General features: G+C 51.3%; 5 non-coding genes across 5 annotated transcripts; 4 read left to right on the forward strand and 1 right to left on the reverse strand.

Moving 5' to 3' along the window:
- The first annotated feature begins 400 nt into the window (after positions 1 to 400).
- Positions 401 to 472, forward strand: TRNAE-UUC (transfer RNA glutamic acid (anticodon UUC)). The gene has a single exon. It is a non-coding gene; the product is annotated as a tRNA-Glu (tRNA).
- A 7,388-nt stretch (positions 473 to 7,860) lies between these two features.
- On the forward strand, positions 7,861 to 7,932 carry TRNAQ-CUG (transfer RNA glutamine (anticodon CUG)). Its single transcript has one exon. It is a non-coding gene; the product is annotated as a tRNA-Gln (tRNA).
- Positions 7,933 to 9,402: 1,470 nt separating this feature from the next.
- On the reverse strand, positions 9,403 to 9,484 carry TRNAS-GCU (transfer RNA serine (anticodon GCU)). Its single transcript has one exon. It is a non-coding gene; the product is annotated as a tRNA-Ser (tRNA).
- Positions 9,485 to 11,929: 2,445 nt separating this feature from the next.
- On the forward strand, positions 11,930 to 12,002 carry TRNAR-UCU (transfer RNA arginine (anticodon UCU)). The gene has a single exon. It is a non-coding gene; the product is annotated as a tRNA-Arg (tRNA).
- A 5,152-nt stretch (positions 12,003 to 17,154) lies between these two features.
- LOC112543521 (small nucleolar RNA U3) lies at positions 17,155 to 17,370 on the forward strand. The gene has a single exon (XR_003086702.2). It is a non-coding gene; the product is annotated as a small nucleolar RNA U3 (small nucleolar RNA).
- The last annotated feature ends 5,113 nt before the right edge of the window (positions 17,371 to 22,483 follow it).

The following is a 22,483-nucleotide window of genomic DNA, read 5'->3' on the forward strand; positions in this document are numbered from 1 at the left end:
CCTTGCCAGAGGATGTTGTGAAGGTGAAATCTACAAGAAGGTCCAAAACATAACTGGATAATTGAATGCAGGAAAGGTCAATCAATGGCATTTAGCCAGGATGGACAGGGCAGGTGTCCCTAGCTGGTGTATTCCAGTAGCTGGGAATGAGCGAATGCAGGGATCACTTAATAACTGTCTGTCCTGAGGATTCCCTCCAGACAATGAAATTGGCTGCTGTCCTGAGACAGTATCCTGGGCTAGTTGGACAACTGGCATGGCCCAGACTGGCTGCTTTGATGTTCTGTTTGGCTGTTTTTGTCCTCTCTGGGCAAAGGAGAATGGGCCCGCAATCCTGAAGTGGACAGAAAATGGCCTGCGAAAGGCTGGTGTAGATGAGCAAAAAAGGGCATTTTAGGTGTCCCTGATGGTCTAGTGGTTAGGATACAGCACTTTCACTGCTGTGGCCTGGGTTCGATTCCCACTCAGGGAAACCAAACTGAAATTTCATATGACAACTGCCTTGTCATTTTTCTCACCTCATTACCACATGTTACAGCAGCTGAGACCCAAGAGGTTACTTCAGGCTCCTTCCCACCTCTCCCTCACTGCTAAAACAACACTTGCCATTTTCAGAAGGGACAGAGCTGGTGACTCAAACTGCCCCTCCCCTCTCCCATGTGGGCAGCCCTGCAGGAAGCTCTGTGGCACACACAGCACTAGCCCAGCGCAGTGTCAGGTTGGCACAAGATCCATTGGTTCAGTTTGGTTGTTGAAGGAGACAACCCAGAACTGGCTCCAGCCCCCACTCAGTAACCTGGGGAAATGACCCACCAGGCCTGGGCCCCTCGGAGAGGCAACGATTCCCCACTGGCCAGGGCAGAGCCTCCCTCTGACACAGTCATGGAGCCTTCTCCCCCTGGTCCTGCCTCCCCCTTCACTCAGCTCTCACTGCTCCGTGCTGCCAGGGAGGGGCCTCACTGCGAGAGCCGCCTGGGCAGGTTCCTGCCACAGAGACACGTCCCAGAGCAGGACGGATGCTCAGACCGACACTGAGTGTTGCTCAGTGCTGGGGTGAGACAGGGAAGGACAAAAGGGTCTAACGGCGCCTGCAGCCTTTCAGAACAGCCCCCGGCCCCACCCCAAAGTACCAGCCCTTCCCTCTGCCTCTGCAGGGCTCCACTGGACACTGCCTGGACTCAGGCCTCCCCGGTGCCAGCCAAAGGGCTCTGGAGAAGACAGGGCAGCTCCAGGGGCAGAGTCCAGAGCCCCTGGCTGGGAAGGGATCAGTAAGCAGCTTTGAGGCTGGGCTTTGGGTCTGGGATGGAGGCTGGGTGCAGACAGGAGACTGGGGCAGAGGACTGGGGTGCAGGATCTGGGAGGGATGTGGGTTCAGGTGGGGGGAGAGGGTTTGGTTTACGTGCGGTACCCGGGGGTTGAGGGAAGGGAGGGGCTGGGGTGTCAGTCAGGCTCTGGCTGGGAGACTTACCTGGCTCACTCCCGGCCAGCAGCCCAGCACATTTCTCAGGCAGCCTGTCTGCCTTGTCCCCACACAAGCTGCAGGGGCCATCTGGGTCGATGAATAAGAGCCTGAGTGGAGGGGGGATGACGCTTCATATGGCCAGAAACCAGCCAATGGGATTGTGCTGGGAACAGGGACACTAACTGCCCAGCAGTCCCTGTTCTCAGCAGCTTGTGGGGGTGGGGCAAGCAGGGAGTGTCTAGATACAGCCTGCTGGCCTGTATTGCCCAGGCCTGGCTTAGAGGGAACCTTGGCTCTGGGGGAGGGGCGCTGTGGAAAGACCAGTCTTGCCTTCCTGGGCAGGACATGGTACCTGCAGCGTTTCAGATCAACCCTCAGCCAAGAACCAGCCCTTCCCTCCACCCTCACTGGAGTCTGCTGGGAACTACCTGGACTGAAGCCCACCCCAATTTCAGCGTTAAGGATTGCCTGGAAATGAGAAAGCCGCTAAAGTAACACTGGTGGGACTTGAACCCACAACCTATGACTGTCTAGTTGGGCTCACACTAGCCACTACAGCATAAATGCCCAACAGGCTTTCCATTGTACCACAAAGCTTGAGGGACTGCTGAGTTTGTTATCTCCACTCTCTGCTTTGCAGCACGGCAATTGCTGGGGGAAAAGAAAGGGGAGCCAGGTCTGTCTCTTTTGGGAGAGCAGGTACCAAGAGGGAGGGGGCCACTGAGCACCCAACAGTGAAACTAAGGGATAAGAACTGAACTAGAGTTGGAGAATGTGGGCATGGATCCCACTGCCTCTCGCATGCTAAGCGAGCGCTCTACCTCTTGAGCTAATTCCCCTGCCTACAAAAGCTTTTGCTACCTCCCCTACCTTGTTCCGGAGCCCACAACATCGCTGCCACTGCCCAAGGCTCCGTTCTGAAAGGGCCACTTGTGAGACTGACACCCGTGGGCCGGCTAGCTCGGAGGTTTAGGACATGGTGCTCATATCACACTGACGCATCTTAAGAGCAAGCCCCTTGTTTCAAACCATAACGGGCTCGCTATGCCGATGTCCCTGCATGGCAGGAGGAGGGAGGGATGTTTCGCAATAGCGATTTATTTCGAAGTAAGTGCTGTGTAGCCAGCGCCAAATTACAAAATAAGCTATTTCAAAATAGGCGCATCGATTATTTTGAACTATGGGACGCAGCCCTAGTGAGTTAGAGCTGAACTCTGCCCCCAGCTCCCTGCTCCACCCACCCACGTACTGACTCCCTCGCTGCCATGGGGCTGTTTGCATTGGCCTCGTCTCTCTGTAGCCAAGCTTCAGCCAGGACTGAGACTCAGGCAGGAGAATGTGACCCGGCTCCCTGCTCCTGGGCCCTGCATTTCTCATCCCTTCAGACACACTTGCTAGTGGAGGAATAAATCACAGTCACATGAGTGTAGATTATGAAATTTTGTTGTTGTTGTTGCCTTGGAAACTCCCCACAGACCTTCCCCTGGGGGCCCCGGCAGCCCGCTCACATTGCACAGCTCACTTCGAGGTGAGGGTGCTGTGTAGACGTGCCCGTCCTGTTGAGGGCCAGCCTGCTGGGGGGAGGCTCTGGCCACTTCCTTTCCTTGTCTCTCTCAGGGTGTGTCTACACTGCAGGGCTACGTCTACACTGCAGGCTTTTTGTGTAAGAGCAACTGCTGTTGTGTAAAAACTTGCAGAGCGTCTACACTGCAGGCAGGTTCTTGCGCAAGTAAATTTATATTGCAGCATCAGACAACAGGGCTTCTTGCGCAAGAATTGTTCCTCTCCCTGCGAGGAATAAGCCCTCTTGTGCAAGAACTCGTCCACAAGGAGGCAGTGTGGATGGGCAACAGGGGTTTCTTGCTCAAGAAAGCCCGATATCTAAAATGCCCGTCAGAGCTTTCCTGCTCAGGAGAGCGTCCATACTACCATGTGCGCTCTTGCAGAAAAGCACTTCTCTTGTGCAACAGCACATGGCAGTGCAGAGACACTGTTGCGCAAGACCTTTTCCACAAGAACTCTTGCACAAAACAATTCTTGAGCAAGAAGTCTGCAGGGTAGATGTAGCCAGGGGGTGTTTGGGTTTGTTACCAGCACTGAGCTTCGTACAACAAACCAGGGAACATTGTGAAAAGCCAAAACCTTCCAGCCCTGGGTGTCCTTGGACAGTCAGCAAGTGGCAGAAAGGTTCCCTGAAGTGCTGACTTCAGGTGATTTGAAACAAACCCTAACAGCTCAGATGAGGTGGCTGAGTGGTTAAGGTGATGGACTGCTAATCCATTGTGCTCTGCACGCAGGGGTTCGAATCCCATCTTTATCGGGTGTTTGCAGCCCTCCCTCTTGCTTCTCCCAGAAGTTCAGTGCCAGCCCCTCCTGTATCCCTGCCTGCCCCAGCCCCTCCCACTGCAGCCTGGGGAAAGGGGAAATCTCCACAGAGACACTCCCAGATGGGACCCTCAATCCCTTCTGCCCTCAAGGGGAAACCTCACAAAGGAGATTCCAGGCAGCCAGGCCATGGGGGTCTCTGAGATGCCCCAGCCCTGCAGCCTGTCCCACCTGGCTGTTGCCATGGTCCCTCTGTGAGGTCACTGCCTCCCAGCCAATGAGCTGAGGTGCTGCACAAGGCCCTTGTGATGTCACTGCTGCCTTGCAGGCTCATGTCCTGCCCTTGGCCAGCCCCTTGGCATGTGTGAGCTCCTCTCCCTGCCCCCCTTACTCAGGGCTGGTTCTGGGGCTCAAGCAGGGAACATCAGAGGCTGCTCAGGGGGGGCCACATTGCTAGGCCAGGGACCCTCCTGTGGAGCTATGAGTGTTACTCCCCTGCTGTACAGACAGGGCCATAGAGCCTCAGGAGGCTGCAACGATGGGAGACACTACCCTGGTTTCGGGAGGGAGACGAGACGTCAAGGCTCATGACTCGGAGCCAGCTACCGATACCCATGGAAAGCTGATTTTCAGAGGGGTGTGATCAGCCCTTCCTGTGTATCTGGCTTCTTCAAAGGGGCTTAATCAGGAGCTAAAAGTTGAAGAAGGAACATTTAGAAGGTGAATTTCTGTCTCTGGCACTGTCCCACCTGGGGTGACAGTTTCCTCTCACTGACAAAGAATTTACATTCCTCTGCTTTCTGAGACAGTTGGCAAGGATGCTCCAGAGTGGTTCTCTCTCTCTCTCTCTGCAGAAGCTGTTCAGACCCCTCACTAGCCAATGCTGGTGTTAGGTGCAGATCTGAGTGCTAAAAGCCCAGGTGTACAAAGTCAGAATGAAGGGATGCATTTTGCTCTAGAAGTGACAGCCGGAGGGAGGTGACTGTAGCAGAGCAGGGTCTGTCTGGAGACAAAGCGGAGCCTGAGGATGAGAAGGCTCATGAGAGGCAGTGATTCCAGAGCAGTGGGGCTAGTGATTTGGTCTGGCAAACGGACAGAAAATCCCCAGGCCCTGAGCATGGTGCAGGCAAAGCCCATGGGGACTACCTAGTCCATCAGATTTTATTATTTTCCTTGTTTGGGGGTTTAGAAATCACGTCTGAGCTGGTGGATTATTCTTATTGTGTGTAACTAAGCATTGCAGCCCAGGGATTTTCCTTGCATAATTAATTGGGGTCCGTTTTTGCACAAGAGGCTTTTGCGCAAAGAGGAGCTGTGCAGACTGGAGCTCTTCCTGCCTCCTGCTTCCCCTGGCTCCAGCCTGAAAGGGCTCTAAATCGAGGTAGCTCGTCTACACTGGGGAGCCTGCCTCGGACTATTCTGAGGTTTCCCTGCAGTGTAGACGCGCTATTTCGAAATAAGCTATTTTGGAATAACTATTCGAGACCAGCTTATTCCAAAATAAATGTGCCGTGTAGTCATAGCCAGAGGGATGAAGCAGCAGGAGGGAAGCCAGGAGTGCAGAGGCCAGCTGGAAAACTTAGTAGCTCAGGTACCCACACACACAGTACCATGTAGGTCAGGCCTTTGAATCCTACAAGCTGAGTTCAAATCTCAGTGGGAGCTGCTGGGGTGAGCTTGTTGTTCTGAGGTTTTTCACACTGCACGTCTATGTCTACACTGCAGGCTTTTTGCACAAGAATAGCTGTTCTTGTGCAAAAACTAGCGGAGTGTTTACCCTGCATGTGCATTCTTGCACAAGAAAATGTGCAGTAAACCATTGGAAAAGATGGCTTCTTGTGCAAGAGTTATTCCTCTCCCCATAACGAATAAGCCCTCTTGCACCAGAAGGCAGTGTGCACAGGCAAGAGGGATTTCTTGTGCCAGAAACCCCTATGGCTAAAGTAGCCATAAGAGCTTTCTTGCACAAGAGACTGTCCATGCATGTTCTTTGTAAGGATATATAGCACCTCATAGAGCTGGAAGGAGCCTTGAGAGGTCAGCCAGTTCTGTCTCTGTGCTCATGGAAACTCCAAGAACCATCCTTGACAGATTTGCCCCAGATTGCTAAATGGTTACCTCAATGATTGAACTCATAACCATGGGTTTAGCAAACTAATGCTCAAACCACTGAGCTATTCTGCCCTTTTGGGCGAGAGCACATGGCCGTGTGGATGTGCTCTTGCACAAGAACTCTTGCCCAAAACAGTTCTTGGGCAAGAAGCCTGCAGTGTAGATGGAGCCTAAAGTTTTTCATATTTTTTGTTTTAAAAATATTTCAAACAATTGTTCAATGTGCCCCAGGCCTGGAATTGTGCTGCAGCCACCCCCCTCGCTACCGTCGCTGGCTCCTGGGGCACGCTAAGGATAACAAAGAGACAGAAATTCCCTCTTCCGAATGCACATTCCTCAATTTTAGGTGCCAGATTCAAGCCCTTGGAAGGAGTCAGAAACACAGGAAGGGCTGATCACACCCCTCTGAAAACCAGCTCTCAGGAGGTACCTCCAGCTGCCCCCAAAGTGTGGGTCACCCCACACTAGCCATGGGTGAAACTCAACACCTGGACATTTCGTCTCCCTCCCAAAGCCAGGGGCTTGTTCCCACAGCCGCAGCCTCAGCAGGGAGCCACACTTGTGCTCACTGCTCATAGGGAAGGGAGCGGGTCCCACAGGATCTGGGGCTGGTGGGGAATGGCTAGTTGTTACTGAAGGGGAAGGATAAAATGCAGCCACGTTGCCGAGGGCAGGGAGAGCGGCTGTGGCTGGCCTGGCAGCGCTGTGGGACGTCCCTGGGGGAGCTCTGCAATGTGACCCTGGCTCCCAAGACAGCAAGTGCAGAATCCCCTTTGGTGAGCACGAGAGGCTCTGACCGGCCTGGTCTGAATCCATCTGACAGGCTGGACGACCCCGATGCTGGAGTGTCAGAGCTCCTGTCAACCAGCCTGTGCTTGTCCCCTCCCCCACCAGGCAGGGCAGAGCCCACACTTCCAGCAGGGAGTTACAGGCACGTCTCTCGCACCCGGAGCACTGGGACGACCATGGAGCAGGACTCACTGGCCAGTGTGTGGTACCCAGCGACTTACAGTGGGAGTCAGAGCCCTGCCCAGCCAGTGCCAGTCACCTCTGCACCCGCTCCAGGCTTGTGGTTTCCTTCTCCCTAACAAGCCTCCCCAATTAGCCTTTTCCTGAACCAGCAGTTTTATGGGTGGCCAGGGGAGGCCTCTCCTGTGTCTCAGAAGCACATAGGAAAATATGAATAAAGGGTACAGCAAGGCACCACTGGGAATTGAACCCAATATCTTCTGTTATAAGGCAGCTAAGCCAAGGTGCCCTCTGCAGTCTTACTGCTAAAACTGTTCTATTATATGGACCCAGACAACACCTTTGACTCCCAGGCTGTCTACACTCGTGGCTTCTTGTGCAAGTAATATGCAAATGCGGCTAAGTGTGGAATATCGCCGAGCCTCATTTGCATGCCACCATTTTTTTCAAAAGAAGCTTTTGCACAAGAAGGAGCCAATGGGCATCCAGATCAGATCATACCCTTGTTGAATGGATGGAAACAGAAACCAGACACACACACACAGCCGGTTTGAATTGGTTCCAGCTGAGGGGCGGGTTTGTCTGGTTTATGTGCATTGGCACTAGAGCACATGAGGGGTTTGTGGTCATTTGAAGAATCCCTGGTCAATAGAAATCCAAAGCGTGACACAGCTGGAGATGTAAAAGTTTCATTTCAATTGATGAGCTTTTTAAGGGGGCACTTGCTACACCCCCAGAGCAACCATGTGTTTGCATCCAGCATTGGGAATGGAGCAGGAAACGAGGCTTTTGTGTGACTCACATCTCAGGTGGGAGGGACCCTCACTGACCCCAGAGTGTGACTGGTCCTAACAAGGGATTTGCCCTGAAAGCAGCAGAGCTGGGGCAGGACAGAGAGTCCTGGGAGATGAAGCAGCTGGAGAGAAGCCAGGAGAGCAGAGGCCAGCCTGAGAGCTGAGAGTCAGAGGTGCCCACTGCACTTTCCCACCACAGGTCCCATGGTGTAAGGGGCAGCACTCAGGACTCTGAATCCTGCAATCTGAGTTCAAATCTCAGTGGGACCTGCTGGGGCTCAGCTGGTTGTTACAAGGTTCAGGTGCTTCAGCTTCTATGCCCTGAGGTTCAGTAACGAGAGTTTTGTTCCTCTCGCTGGGTGTCTGAGGCCACTGGAGCTCCATCTCCAGACTGAGCAGGCGGGTGGGAGGGGTCTGATGCCATTATAGCTGCAGGGCAGGTCACCCACCTGGCCCCTGAGCTCAGAAGAGGCTTTTGAGCAAGAAGGAGCACACCTGGCCCCTGAGCTCAGAAGAGGCTTTTGAGCAAGAAGGAGCATCTACACTAGAGCAATGACATTACACCTATTATTTTTCAGGAAGACCGGCATTGCGCAAGAGGGTTTTTCTTGCGCAAGAAGGGACAGTGTCGCTGCCTCTCATAGGCCTTCTGAGCCTCAGGCTCCGCTTTGTCTCCAGACAGACCCTGCTCTGCTACAGCCACCTCCTCTCTCTACCTGTGATTCCTGGGCCTTCTAGAGAAAAATGCATCCTTTCATTCTCACTTTGAATCCCTGGGATTTTAGCACTCAGATCTGCACCTAACACCAGCATTGGCTAGTGAGGGGTCTGAACAGCTTGTGTAGAAAGGGGAACAGCAACTGTGGAGCTGCCTTGCTAACTACTTCAGAGAGCAGAGCAATGTAAACTCTTTATCAGTGAGAAGAAACTGTCAACCCAGGTGGGACTTGAACCCACAATCCCTGGCTTAGAAGGCCAGTGCCTTGTCCATTAGGCCACCAGAGTACACAGAAAAAAAAGCCAGGGACAGAAATTCACCCTTCTAAATGGCCCTTCTTCAATTTTAGATCCTGATTAAGCCCTTTTGAAGAAGCCAGATACAAGGAAGGGCTGATCTCATTCCTCTGAAAATCAACTTTCCATGGGTATCTGTAGCTGGCTCCAAGTCATGGGCCTTGACGTCTCGTCTCCCTCCCAAAACCAGGGAAGTGTCTCCCACCGCTGCAGCCTCCTGAGGCTCTATGGCCCTGTCTGTACAGCAGGGACAGCAACACTCACAGCCCCACAGGGGGGCCCCTGGCAGCCTCTGATGTTCCCTGCTTGAGCCCCAGAACCAGCCCTGAGTGACAGGGGCAGAGGGGGAGCAGCTCACACATGCCAAGGGGCTGGCCAGGGGCAGGACATGAGCCTGCAAGGCAGCAGTGACATCACAAGGGCCTTGTGCAGCACCTCAGCTCATTGGTTGGGAGGCAGTGACCTCACAGAGGGACCATGGCAACAGCCAGGTGGGACAGGCTGCAGGGCTGGGGCATCTCAGAGACCCCCATGGCCTGGCTGCCTGGAATCTCCTTTGTGAGGTTTCCCCTTGAGGGCAGAAGGGATTGAGGGTCCCAGCTGGGAGTGTCTCTGTGGAGATTTCTCCTTTCCCAGGCTGCAGTGGGAGGGGTTGGGGCAGGCAGGGATACAGGAGGGGCTGGTACTGAACTTCTCGGAGAAGCAAGAGAGAAGGCTGCAAACACCCAATGAGGATGGGATTTGAACCCATGTGTGCAGAACACAATGGATTAGCAGTCCATCGCCTTAACCACTCGGCCACCTCATCTGAACTATATGGCTTTGTTTCAAATCACCTAAAGTCAGTGCTTCAGGGAATCTTTCTGCCACTTGCTGACTGGCCAGAGACCCCCAGGGCTGGAAGGTTTTAGCTTTTCACAATGTTCCCTGGGCTGTTGTACAAAGCTCAGTGCTGGTAACAAACCCAAAAGCCCCCTGGCTACATCTACCCTGCAGGCTTCTTGCTCAAGAACTGTTTTGTGCAAGAGTTCTTGTGCAAAAGGTCTTGCGCAACAGTGTCTCTGCACTGCCATGTGCTTTTGCACAAGAAAAGTGCTTTTCTGTAAGAGCGCCCATGGCAGTGTGGACGTTCTCCTGCGCAGGGAAGCTCTGATGGCCATTTTAGCCATAGGGCTTTCTTGAGCAAGAAACTGCTGTTGCCCATCCACACTGCCTCCTTGTGGACGAGTTCTTGCACAAGAGGGCTTATTACTCGTGGGGAGAGCAATAACTTCTGTGCAAGAAGCCCTGTTGTCTGATGCTGAACTATAAATTTACTTACACAGAAGGTACCTGCAGTGTAGACGCTCTGCAAGTTTTTACACAAGAGCACTTGCTCTTGTGCTAAAAGCCTGCAGTGTAGACGTAGCTCTGCAGTGTAGAGACAGCCTGAGAGAGACAAGGAAAGGAAGTGGCCGGAGCCTCCCCCCAGCAGGCTGGCCCTCAACAGGATGAGCACGTCTACACAGCACCCTCACCTCGAAGTGAGCTGTGCAGTGTGAGCGGGCTGCCCGGGACCCCAGGGGAAGGTCTGTGGGGAGTTTCCAAGGCAACAACAACTACAAAGTTCCATAATCTACACTCACATGACTGTGATTTATTCCTCCACTAGCAAGTGTCTCTGAAGGGATGAGAAATGCAGGACTCAGGTGCAGGGAGCCGGGTCACATTCTCCTGCCTGAGTCTCAGTCCTGGCTGAAGCCTGGTGACAGAGAGAAGAGGCCAATGCAAACAGCCCCATGGCAGCGAGGGAGTCAGTATGTGGGTGAGTGTAGCAGGGAGCTGGGGGCAGAGTTCAGCTCTAACTCACTAGGGGTGTGTCCCATAGTTCAAAATAATCAATGCGCCTATTTTGAAATAGCGTATTTTGTAATTTGGCGCTGGCTACACAGCACTTATTTCCAAATAAATCGCTATTCCGAAACATCCCTCCCTCCTCCTGCCATGAAGGGACATCAGAATAGCGAGCCCGTTATAGCTTGAAATAAGGGGCTTGCTCTTAAGACGCGTCAGTGTGATATGAGCACCACGTCCTAAACCTCCGAGCTAGCCGGCCCACGGGTGTCAGTCCCACAAGTGGCCCTTTCAGAAAGGAGCTTTGGGCAGCCGCAGGGATGTTGTGGGCTCTGGAACAAGGTGGGTGAGGCAGCAGGCCCTGTTGCAGGCAGGGGAATTAGTTCAAGTGGTAGAATGCTTGCTTAGCATATGAGAGGTAGTGGGATCAATGTCTCTGTGCTCAGCTCTTATCCTTTAATTTCAGTGGCTGCCTCCCTCTTCCTACCTCCTCTCCCAAAAGCGACAGACCCCCAGCAATTGCCATGCTGAAAAGCAGAGAGTGGAGATATCAAACTCAGTAGTCGATCAGGCTCTGTCATGCAATGGAAAGCACGTTGGACTTCTAAGCTGTAATGGTTAATATGAGCACAGCTAGACATTCATGCAGCTTTTACAGACCAGTCAATCCTTAGGCTGACACTGGGGTGGGCTGGCATCCAGGCAATTCCCAGCAGACCCTAGTGAGGGTGGAGGGAAGGGCTGGTCCTAGGGGTTGGGGCTGGGGGTTGTTCTGAAAAGCTGCAGGTGCTTTTAGACTGTTTTGTCCCTCCCTGTCTCCTACCAGTGCTGAGCAACACTCAGGCTGTGTCTACACTGCACTGTCCTTCTGGAAAAACCTACGCAAATTTCGAAACCCAATGTCTGTGTCTACATTGGCACCCTTTTCCAGAAAAGGGATGCTAATGAGACACTTTGGAATTGCAAATGCCACGGGGATTTAAATTTTCCCCAAGGCATTTGCATGAACATGGCCTCCACTTTTTTCCGGCTTGGGGCTTTGCTGGAAAAAAGCGCCAGTCTAGACAGGGATCTTTCAGAAAATAAACCTTTTCCGGAAGATCCCTTATTCCTCTTAAAATCAGGACCTTATTGCTGCTCCCCTGGGTGCCCAGGTACGTGCAGGTGCTGCTGCTGACCAGCCTGTACCTGGGATGAGCCCAACTCCCACGTGACAAAGCTGATAATGCCCCTCGGTGCCAGCCTGGGGAAGCCATGACTTGGAGCCAGCTACTGATACCCATGGAAAGCTGATTTCAGAGGGATGAGATCAGCCCTTCCTGTGTATCTGGCTTCTTCAAAGGGGCTTAATAAGGAGCTAAAAGCCAAGGAAGGGACATTTAGAAGGGTGAATTTCTGTCCCTGGCACTGTTTTCTGTGTACCCCAGTGGCCTAATGGACAAGGTACTGGCCTTCTAAGCCAGGGATTGTGGGTTCAAATCCCACCTGGGGTGACGGTTTCCTCTCATTGACAAATAATTGGCTTTCTTTGGCTCTCTGAGACAGTTTTCAAGGATGATCCATGGTGGCTGGTGTGCTCTCTCTCTCTCTCTGCAAAAACTGTTCAGACCCCTCCCTAGAAAATGCAGGTGTGTTTGCTAAAAGCCTGTGTATTCAAAGTCAGAATGAAGAGGCACATTTTGCTCTAGAAGGCCCAGGAGTGACAGCCAGAGGGAGGTGGCTGTAGCAGGGTCTGTCTGGAGACAAAACGGAGCCTGAGGATGAGAAGGCCCATGAGAGGCAAAGACTCCAGAGCAGTGGTGGTGGTGGTGGTGGTGGTGGTGGAGGAGGGGGGGGGCTAGTTATTTGGTCTGGCAAAGGGACAGAAAATCCCCAGGCCCTGAGCATGGTGCGGGCGAGGCCCATGGGGCAGTTTTTCCAGAAAATCAGCTGCTTTTCCGGAAAAACTTGCCAGCTGTCTACACTGGATGCTTGAATTTCCGCAAGAACACTGACTTCCTACTGTAAGAAATCAATGCTTCTTGCAGAAATACTATGCTGCTTCCGTTGGGGAAAAAGCCCTCATGCGTAAATCATTTGCGCAAGAGGGCCAGTGTAGACAGTACAGTACTGTTTAGTGCAAAAAATCCCCGATCGCGAAAATGGGCTGTGTGCCAGCGGCAGTGGCTGTGCCAGGCTGGGCAGCACAAGGGCATCCTGCCACCACAAGCTCCGCGCATCGAGGGGGCTGGACTGCACATGCACTGTGAGCCCGGGGGCAGTGCCACATGCCCAGAGCGCTAGAATGGCTCAGGCCGGCCCTGGTCAGCATCTAGCTAATTGCACCATTAGGCCATGTCTTTACTCAGGTGGAGATTTCTGCTGCAATCCATCTCCCAGAATTTGATTTAGAGGGTCTAGCTAAGACTCTCTAAAGAAAATCCAGAGGGCACCAGAGAACATGTTCCCATTCCAAAGTGCAGCTATTCACCGTTCCCCTCCAGCTCTTGCCGTGTCTTGAGGTCTGTGTCATGATTATGAGGGTTAGCCAGCAGCCTGGGGATTAAGGGGTTAACTACACCTAGCCAGGTGGAGAGACCAATAAGAATGTAGGTGGGACTTTTCAAACTGGGACAAAGGAATTTGGGTTTTTTTCCCTTTCTCCCTTTTTGTCTCTCTGAGAGTTCTCTGCAGCTACAGAGAGGGACAAGCATGTCTCTCTCTCTCCAAGACACCATTCTTCATTTTCTGTAAGTAGGGTAAAGTTTAGGCAGTTTCGTTAGATTTTATTGTTTTAAGGATTGGGTATGGGATCTGAGATCTGGCACTGTGTAAAAGATGTTTTGGCTTTTCTTTGTAACTAAGTTCTAGGCCCATGGAGTTTCTCCATGAGTATATTTTGTTACCTTCCTCTCTAGTCATTATACTTGCAACCAGAATATTGGTGTAATAATAAAAGTTCTTTCTTTTCTTTTATTAACCTGGCAGTGGTTAATGGTGTGCCCGGATTTTTGTTTTAGGGGGAAGATTTCCCAAATGGTCTTTCCCCTGGTTTCTTTAGCAACATTTGGGTGGTGGCAGCGGAAGTTTTATTCCCAAGATCTAGGTTTTTAAGATCTTGGGGGAAGTTTGATACCAAAGCCTGGTAGAAAAGGCTTTGGGGTACACTTGCTGGCCCCCACTTCTGCATTTATCATGCCAGAGTGGGGAAGGAGCCATGACAGTCTGCACAGACCAAGACATTTGATTGGCAGCTGGTACCCAAAACCGTTTTGTCAATTGTAGCATCGGGCTCTGAGGGTCAGACCCAAGGCAGCCGCCAAGTCCTAAGGCCGGGCCTGCAGCCAGGGGGAGGGAGAAGAATCTCTCCTTTCAGCTGGAGTTGAATCAGCAACCCAAGGACACTTGCCGAGCACCCGCTACCGTCCTCTGCTCTGCCAGCTGAGCTATGGAAAGTGCCTGGGGCAGGCTGCTTTGTCCAGTTTGGCCCCTCCCTGAGTGCCAGGGCAAGAGCCCCCCATGGGGACAGCCTCCCAGGGGAGGGTCAGGAGAGCCCAGCAACACATGGGTATCATGGATGCTTCACCTGCAGAAGGACCCTTGAGTGAAACCAGACAGAAACGTCGCATCTGTGGTTCCCCTTGCTGCACTGTCGGGCTGATCCTTCTCCCACCGACCTGGGCTTGGCCTCCCACCCCCGCCCAGCACCACAGCAAGCCCCTTGGCGTGAGCCTGGGCAAGCCAGAGGCCTCAGGCCTGTCCCCTCTGAGGGGCTTGTGCCTTAGCCTCCTCTGCCCTTGGTGCCGGCTCTCCCGGCTGCCCCCTGAGCGCTGCTGGCCAAAGGAGGCAGCAAGGCAGGAGAGGGGGGAGGAGCAAGTCCCGCTGAGGCCGACAGCTCGGGCTCAAGCCTCCAGCCCCAGCACAAAACCTTCAGCTGGGCCCGTGTGGCTCCCTCCTGCCCCCGCACAAGCTCACAGGGGGAAACGTGCCCCATGTTCCATCCCTGCGCCAGGCCTGGGCGACGGGCTCAGCCCTCCAGCAGCCCATAGGGCCTGTGAGGGACGGACTGAGAGCAGGGCCCCACTGACACCCCCCGTCCTGCCCCATTGGCCTGTGTGTGGCGCTGGCATGGAACAGGCAGGAACGGCAGCCGGGGAGAAAGCAGCTTGGACTGATGGGCGAGTCTCACTTGCTGACCAGTCTCCCAGGCCCTGGGCTCTGGGGCCAGGCTCCCCTGTGGGTCAGAGCCCCCTGGCCACAATGCTACTGCAGGGGGCTTGGTTCTCAGAGCTCCACCGCTGGCCTGAATGGTGCTGGATGCTCCTGCTCCCCTCCCAGCAGGCTGGCCCTGCGCAGGCTCTGTGCACGCTGGAGTCTCCTCCTTCCAGGTCCCCGGCCTGTTCTCTGCAAAGCCTCAGCCTGGCTTCTTTCCTGCCCTCTGCTTGCGGGGCCCCTGGGCCCGGCTCTGGGTGTATCCCTGAGCCCCAGCATTGGGTGCAGCACTGCTGGGCCCCCAGAGTCTGGGCTGCAGCCAGGAGGGGATGTAGAAAGCTGCTCCCTGGGAACCTCTCCCAAGGGCAGCGCCCCCAGCCTGGCCAGACCCTGCCCAGCTCCTGCCACATTTCTTTTTAGTGTAGATATCTGCAAACACTGATCTGTTAGGGACTGGTAACAGTTTATTTGCATATTTGTTATTTGCATAATGTATATGCAGATATGTAAATATAAAGTTACTGGTCTGGCAAAAGTTTGTGAATGGGTTTGGCTGTCCATGGCACATAAACACAAAGGCTGGAAACACTGGCCTGTGATTCAGAGTCCTGGTTCTGGTTCTGATTGGCTGAGCAGAAGCCAGTTGACTCAGGACCTTGTTGTTCTCCCTAAGTCCCACCAAATGAGTCAGTGGCTGTCTCTGAGCAGCTTCCGTGTCCTGGTGCTTCTAACCCACTGGCTGAGCTGAGCCATCCCTAGGCCGGGCTGTAGCTCCTCTGATCCATTGGGGGGGTGTGAAACTCAGGGTGTGAAACTCTAGACTGAGAAGGGAGTTTCAGTGCCCTGTTCCCAGTGCTGTCCCAGACTGGCTGTGTGAGGTCAGACAAGGCTCTTTGCCTTTCTCACTTGGAGGTAGCCATCCTCTCCTGCCTGCCCCATGGTGGAGAGCTGTGAGGAGCCTTGTGAAGGTGTCGAGAGCTGCAGTGAGTACTAAGAGGTATCCTGTCACCTGGGCTCCTTGTGGGGTTGCCAGATGGTTTCAACAGAGTAGCTCCCCCCTTGCTCCTACTGAGCCACCCCTCCTCAGCCTTTAACTTGTCACCAGACAGACCCTGCTCTGCTCCAGCTACCTCACCTCCCTCTGTCTGAGTTACTCCTTGAGCTGGTGGGACTAGGCAGCTGCTGTCTTATGGGATATGGCACTTCTTGGGGAAACCATCTCTGAGCTCCTGTGAGGAAAAGCAAGCCAGAGCTTCCCAGGAGACAATCAGAAGGTTACAGTTCTATACCCCAGGTGGGACTTGAACCCACTACCCCTGGTGCCAAAGATCAGGGCCTTGTTCATTAGGCCACTAGGGCCAGACAAGAAAATAAGAGAATAGAAATTCTATGTCCCAAAGACATACCCCCTCACATTGACTGAGCAGACACATCCCTGCTTTCTATCCCCTCTGGCAGGGAGGCAGCTAGGCAGGTCACTGACAGAGCTGAGCCCGGGCTGGCAGCAATGCAGGTTGGTCGGCCACAGCCCTGGAAGAGCAGCTGGGGAGCTTGGCTGTGCCCACACAGACGCTTCTTCAATCCCCACTCCACTCAGCCACCCACCCCCAGCCCTTTCCAGCACAGCCTGCCCCGCCTCTCCCCACTGGGCTTCTACAGGGGCCTCTGTCCCACAGAGAATGGGGAGCCCCTGACCCAGGCACCCACCCACCCTGCTGCTCCCACCAGAACAGAGGATTCACCTGACACAAGTAAGTGCCTCTGCCCTCCCTGACCCCGGCTGCTGGGTTCCCTCCTGTTTAGCTGCCTGGCCCCAGGTAAGGTCACATAACACTACTCATATGCATCCCCCTCAGCATGGAGCCCTGGGCAGCCGCCCTGCTCGCTCAGGTCTCAGGCTGGCAGGGCCTGCAGGGATACTAGGTTTGAATGACAAGTTAACCCAACGCTTCTGGAAATAGCAGTGGAGTAAAAAGTACAGTATTTTCTGAAAAAAAATAAATTGAATAAAAGTCAAAGTGTGACAAAAATAAATTACTTGGTAAAGTACAAATACCCAAAAAAGGTCCTGACTAGTGTAATCAAGCATTTCCACTTAGTTACTTTCCACCTCTGCCTGGCAGGCAGGGGTTCTTGGTCCTTTGCTGGTCCACAGACTGTCAGTTTGTTACCTCTGACTTAATGAAGCCCCAGGAACTGCAATTTCAGAAAGAAACATCCGGAGATTTTGATTGGCTGCCAGGTGCTCCACATGCTAATCAGGAGGCTGTAAAAAGGGACACGGAGCATATTTTAATATGCCTATTCCTAAATCTGGTGGAGTTGTTTGAATGGGACAAGCACTTTGCTAAGATTATTTCTGTTCTTTACTTTTCTAAGTGTTGTGTGAAAACATTCCCCATGAGGAGAAAATGAATGCACATGAGTGTGGGTGTGTAGGAAGCAAGGCCTGTTATGATTGTACTTTCAGGGATCATTTCTATAGTTGGTAACTAGAGAAAGGCAGTTGAAAGGGGTTGGTTTTGCTAACCATGAGGATGAGTGACAGTGTTCTCTTCCAAGCATGAAGCAAGCAGACAGTATTGCTTTAATGTGGTTGCTGTCTGCTGACGATGATTGTTCCTTCTTTCCTGTTGGGAAGCTGGAGGAAGAGAGCATAGGCTGAGTGGTTGGCTATTGTCAAAAAGTTCAAAATTAGTTTTAAAGTAGAGAGAAGCAGGGATTTCACTTTATTGTCTTGGCTTTTCCTTAATTCGTGGTTTTCCTTGCACTGCTCTGGTCTTGATGCTGAGCTATATCTACATTGGCATGATTTTGTGCAAAAGCAGCCATTTTTGTGCAAGTTTTGGGCTCATCCCAGGCACAGGCCTGGCAGCAAGGTGCTGCGCTTACTTGGGCAACAAAGGGAGCAAGAATAAGAGAAGACCTTGGCTGTGTCTACACTGGGCCACTTATTCCGGAAAATCAGCTGCTTTTCCGGAATAAGCTGTGAGCTGTCTACACTGGCCCTTGAATTTCCGGAAAAGCAACGATGCTCTACTGTACAAAATCAGCCGCTATTCTGGAAAAGCTAAGCTGCTCCTGCTAGGGCATAAGTCCTTATTCCGGAACACTGTTCCGGAAAAGGGCCAGTGTAGACAGCCCAGTAGTCTTTTCCGGAAAAAAGCCCCAATCGCGAAAATGACGATCGGGGCTCTTTTCCGGAAAAGCGCGTCTACATTGGCCACAGATGTTTTTCTGGAAAAAGGGCTTTTATGGAAAAGCAGCCTGCCTATGTAGATGCTCTTTTTCCGGAAATACTTATAACGAAAACTATTCTGTTTTAAGCATTTCCAGAAATTCATGCCAGTGTAGACACAGCCCTTGTGTTTTTGCCTGGCTTTGAACCAGGGACCTTTTGTATGAGAAGCAAAAGCAAAAACCCCTATACCCCAGAATCCCACTTGGGGGTGGGGAGAGAGTGTGAAGCATGGACGAGTATTGTGTTATGAACTCTTTTTCTAAACCCCTGGGCTACGTCTACACTGGCCCCTTCTCCAGAAGGGGCATGTTAATTTCTAACTTTGGAATAGGGAAATCCGCGGGGGATTTAAATATCCCCCGCGGGATTTAAATAAACATGGCCGTCGCTTTTTTTCCGGCTTGGGGAAAAGCCAGAAAAAAGCATCTAGACTGGTGCAATCCTCCGGAATAAAGCCCTTTTCCGGAGGATCTCTTATTCCTACTTGCAAGTAGGAATAAGAGATCCTCTGGAAAAGGGCTTTATTCCGGAGGATCACGCCAGTCTAGACGCTCTTTTCCGGCTTTTCCCCAAGCCAGAAAAAAAGCGGCGGCCATGTTTATTTAAATCCCACGGGGGAAATTTAAATCCCCCGTGGATTTCCCTATTCCAAAGTTAGAAATTAACATGCCCCTTCCAGAGAAGGGTCCAGTGTAGACGTAGCCCTGCTCTGCAGGGGAGGGGAATGCACCTTGTGAACACTCCACCTCTTGTTCTCATGGAAGTGACTAATCCAAGCTACCAGCTATTAATGACCTAGATGAGAGGATGGATTGCACCCTCATCAAGTTTGCAGATGACACTAACCTAGGGGGAGAAGTAGATACGCTGGAGGGCAGAGATAGGGTCCAGAGTGTCCTAGACAAATTTGAGAATTGGGCCACAATAAATCTGATGGGCTGTGTCTACTCTGGCATCCTATTCCAGAATAGGATGCTAATGTAGCACTTTGGAATAGGCAAATCAGCAGGGGATTTAAATATCCCCAGCGGTATTTGCATTAACATGGCTGCTGCTTTTTTCTGTCTTGGAGATAAGCCGGAGAAAAGTGCCAGTCTAGATGTGATTCTCCGGAAAATAAAGCCTTTTCCGGAGGATCTCTTATTCCTACTTGAAAGGCATTTTCAGCTGGGCTACATCTACACTGGCCCCTTCTTCGGAAGGGGCATGCTAATTTCTAACTTGGGAATAGGGAAATCCGCGGGGGATTTAAATATCCCCCGTGGGATTTAAATAAACATGGCCGCCGCTTTTTTTCCGGCTTGGGGAGTAGGAATAAGAGATCCTCCGGAAAAGGGCTTTATTCCGGAGGATCGCGCCAGTCTAGACGCTTTTTTTCTACTGATGATTTTACAGTAGATCGTCAGTGCTTTTCCAGAAATTTAAGGGGCCAGTGTAGACAGCTGGCAAGTTATTCCAGAAAAGCGCCTGATTTTCTGGAATAAGTGGCCAGTGTAGACACAGCCTCCAAGTTTGTCTTGTGTGTCTTAATTGTGATATGTATTGCAAATGTCATTGGCTACGTCTACATTGGCCCCTTTTCCGGAAGGGGCATGTAAATTTCACTAGTCGTCGTAGGGAAATCCGCGGGGGATTTAAATATCCCCCGCGGCATTTAAATAAAAATGTCCGCCGCTTTTTTCCGGCTTTTAAAAAAGCCGGAAAAGAGCATCTAGACTGTCCCCGATCCTCCGGAAAAAGTGCCCTTTTCCGGAGGCTCTTATTCTTACTTTGAAGTAAGAATAAGAGCCTCCGGAAAAGGGCACTTTTTCTGGAGGATCGGGGCCAGTGTAGACGCTCTTTTCCGGCTTTTTTAAAAGCCGGAAAAAAGCGGCGGACATTTTTATTTAAATGCCGCGGGGGATATTTAAATCCCCCGCGCATTTCCCTACGACGACTAGTGAAATTTACATGCCCCTTCCGGAAAAGGGGCCAGTGTAGACGTAGCCATTGTGTGTAGAATATTGTTTTAATGAAAGGATATTTCAAGTAAAGAAGAAGCATGAATTTAAACAAATCAAAATTAATAATTGGGCCCAATATATTGGCAACTCTAAATTTTAGTGAATAATTTTAGTGGATAATAGTGTACTAATTGTTTAAGATAGGAGAATCTTAACAATATCTCCAGAGGTGACCACAATGAACTGGAAGAAAGCAAAGAGTGTATCACATGAAAAGGATGACTGGGAGTGGGGTACCAGCCCCCTCCCCACCGGATTGGCTTTGCTTTAACAGCCACATGAATGAAATATTTAGATTTTGTAAAACTTGCACACCAACCATAAATGCGGTTTGGCCAGAGATGATAAGAAATCTGTAAGTGAAACAATACAAATGGGACATCAGCATATTTAAGTAAAGATGCCCACAACACTGATGCCCACAACAAGGAAACTAGTAACCTTACTATTGCAATAATAGCCACTTACCCTTCTACCTATTGGTGCCAGGTGCTTGACTCCTTAAAAGGCCTCACAAATACCTGGTAAGAATTATGGAATTGCTTGCATGGGTTCCCATTAACAATCAAACATCTGTGAAACATGCTGTGGTCCCATAAGAGAAACAGTGACTCCAGTCAATGTAAACTGCCTTCAAGTCACATACAGAGAAATAAACAAACACCGAGCTGGTCCAAATGAATGGTACCTACTGAGCTGCGTCTAGACTGGCAAGATTTTGCGCAAAAGCAGCCACTTTTGTGCAAAAACTTGCCAGTTGTCTATACTGGTCACTTGAATTTGTGCAAGAGCACATACTTTGTAATGTACAAAATCAGTGCTTCTTGCACAAATACTTTGATGCTCTTGCTCAGAGATAAGCCCTCTTGCGCAAAAATACTTGCGCAAGAGGGCCAGTGTAGACAGGCACTTAAGTTTTTGCTCAAAAAAGCCCCGATGGTGAAAAAGGCCACCGGAGCTTTCTTGTGCAAAATCGTGTCTAGCCTGGCCATGGATGCTTTTGGGCAAAAGCATCCGTGCCAATCTAGACGCTCTTTTCCACAAATGCTTTTAACGGAAAAACTTTTCTGTTAAAAGCATTTGCGGAAAATCATGCCAGTCTAGACACAGCCCTGGTGTTTGACCACCCAGACAGTCCACTCCATTGAACTAAATGGAAGGCAGTGCCCTCTACATATCCATTCATGTGCATAACGGTCCCTTGCTGGGCGACCCTGACAGGACTTGGCTCTACAGCACTTTGGCAATGACGGGTAGTCTAACATGGGATCCTGAGTGGCATGGAGGAAGTAAGTACCTAGAGGAGGGTTTACTGGCCCTGCAGGCAGAGATTGAGGAGCTGGTGGACGGTGCCCAAAGGCATATCAGGACTGGCCATCTGAGGTACACAAACATAGGGAAAACCATGGACCATGCCATAACACCTTACTCTGAGGCACTCAACCAGGAAGTAGAGGTCAAATCTATAATCATGGGCAGTGCCTTTACTGGTGACAAAATATCTTGGGGATGGATTTGAGTAGTGTTTTGCCAAATCATGTGGCGAGTTTCGATTATAACATTTATATAGTACGGGTGCTGTACCAGCGCTTCCAAAGTAAATTAAAACCCCTGAAATTGTTGTATTTAAGCTGGTGGGTTAAAGAACCCTAAGCCCAAGAGGAGGGAACTGTAGGGGTAAACTGAGGCAGTCCATGGTATCTTGCTGAGAAATGAGAACTCAAATCCTAAATCATTAGGCCAGGCCTGGGAAGCACACAGAGAGTAGCTACCATGAACCTGGCTCCCTTGGCAACCACATCCCAAGTGGGCTTCACTTTGATAAGGCTGGTACCAAACAACTCTGCAGGATTGTTTTTCACTGTCTTCTTTATTCCTAGAAAATAAGCCTGAGGCCTTAGACTGCGCTAACCCAAGGCAATATCACCCCTGCAGTAGATGCATTATATTTCCGGCTAAAAGAGTTACCATCAACATGCTGTGGAGGCAGGAAAAGGGAATAAGGGAATTTGTGTGCAGCCATCTTGGTCTTGTTAACAAGAGAGCAAGAGTCAGGCTAAGTCTGTGGCCTGACAACGTGAGATCTGTAATTAGACGCTGCCTTCGCCTCTCGCCTCCATACGGAGATAAGGATAGAATGCTGACTCTGTTAGGGACCTTGAGATAAGGAGCATCTGGGTGGAACTAAATAACTGTTAGCCATTGGTGTTTGTAATGGGAAGGAGACTAATTGTTATTGTTATTATATTTAATAGACAGCATATAAACTGCTTCATAATTGCTTGTATTCGAAGATCTGCCTCGGTGCGGGGGGGGGGACTCCCCCCCTGTCCAAACCAGTTTTTCCCTTGCTGCAGCTCGTAATAAAACTGCCTCTGGCTACTTGTTGCTTACAAACTCAGAGTGAGGACAATGTTTTCTTCCACAATGCCTCTGTTTATGTTGGCTCATTTTGCTTGTTAGGAATAATTACCTGTATTATTGATAAGATGTTTAACTGGTGATGGGCAGGGATCCTATGTAACCTTGTAGTCCATTG

Source organism: Pelodiscus sinensis, chromosome 19 (genome assembly GCF_052426305.1).
Source record: "Pelodiscus sinensis isolate ZL-2025 chromosome 19, ASM5242630v1, whole genome shotgun sequence".
Lineage (NCBI taxonomy): Eukaryota > Metazoa > Chordata > Testudines > Trionychidae > Pelodiscus > Pelodiscus sinensis.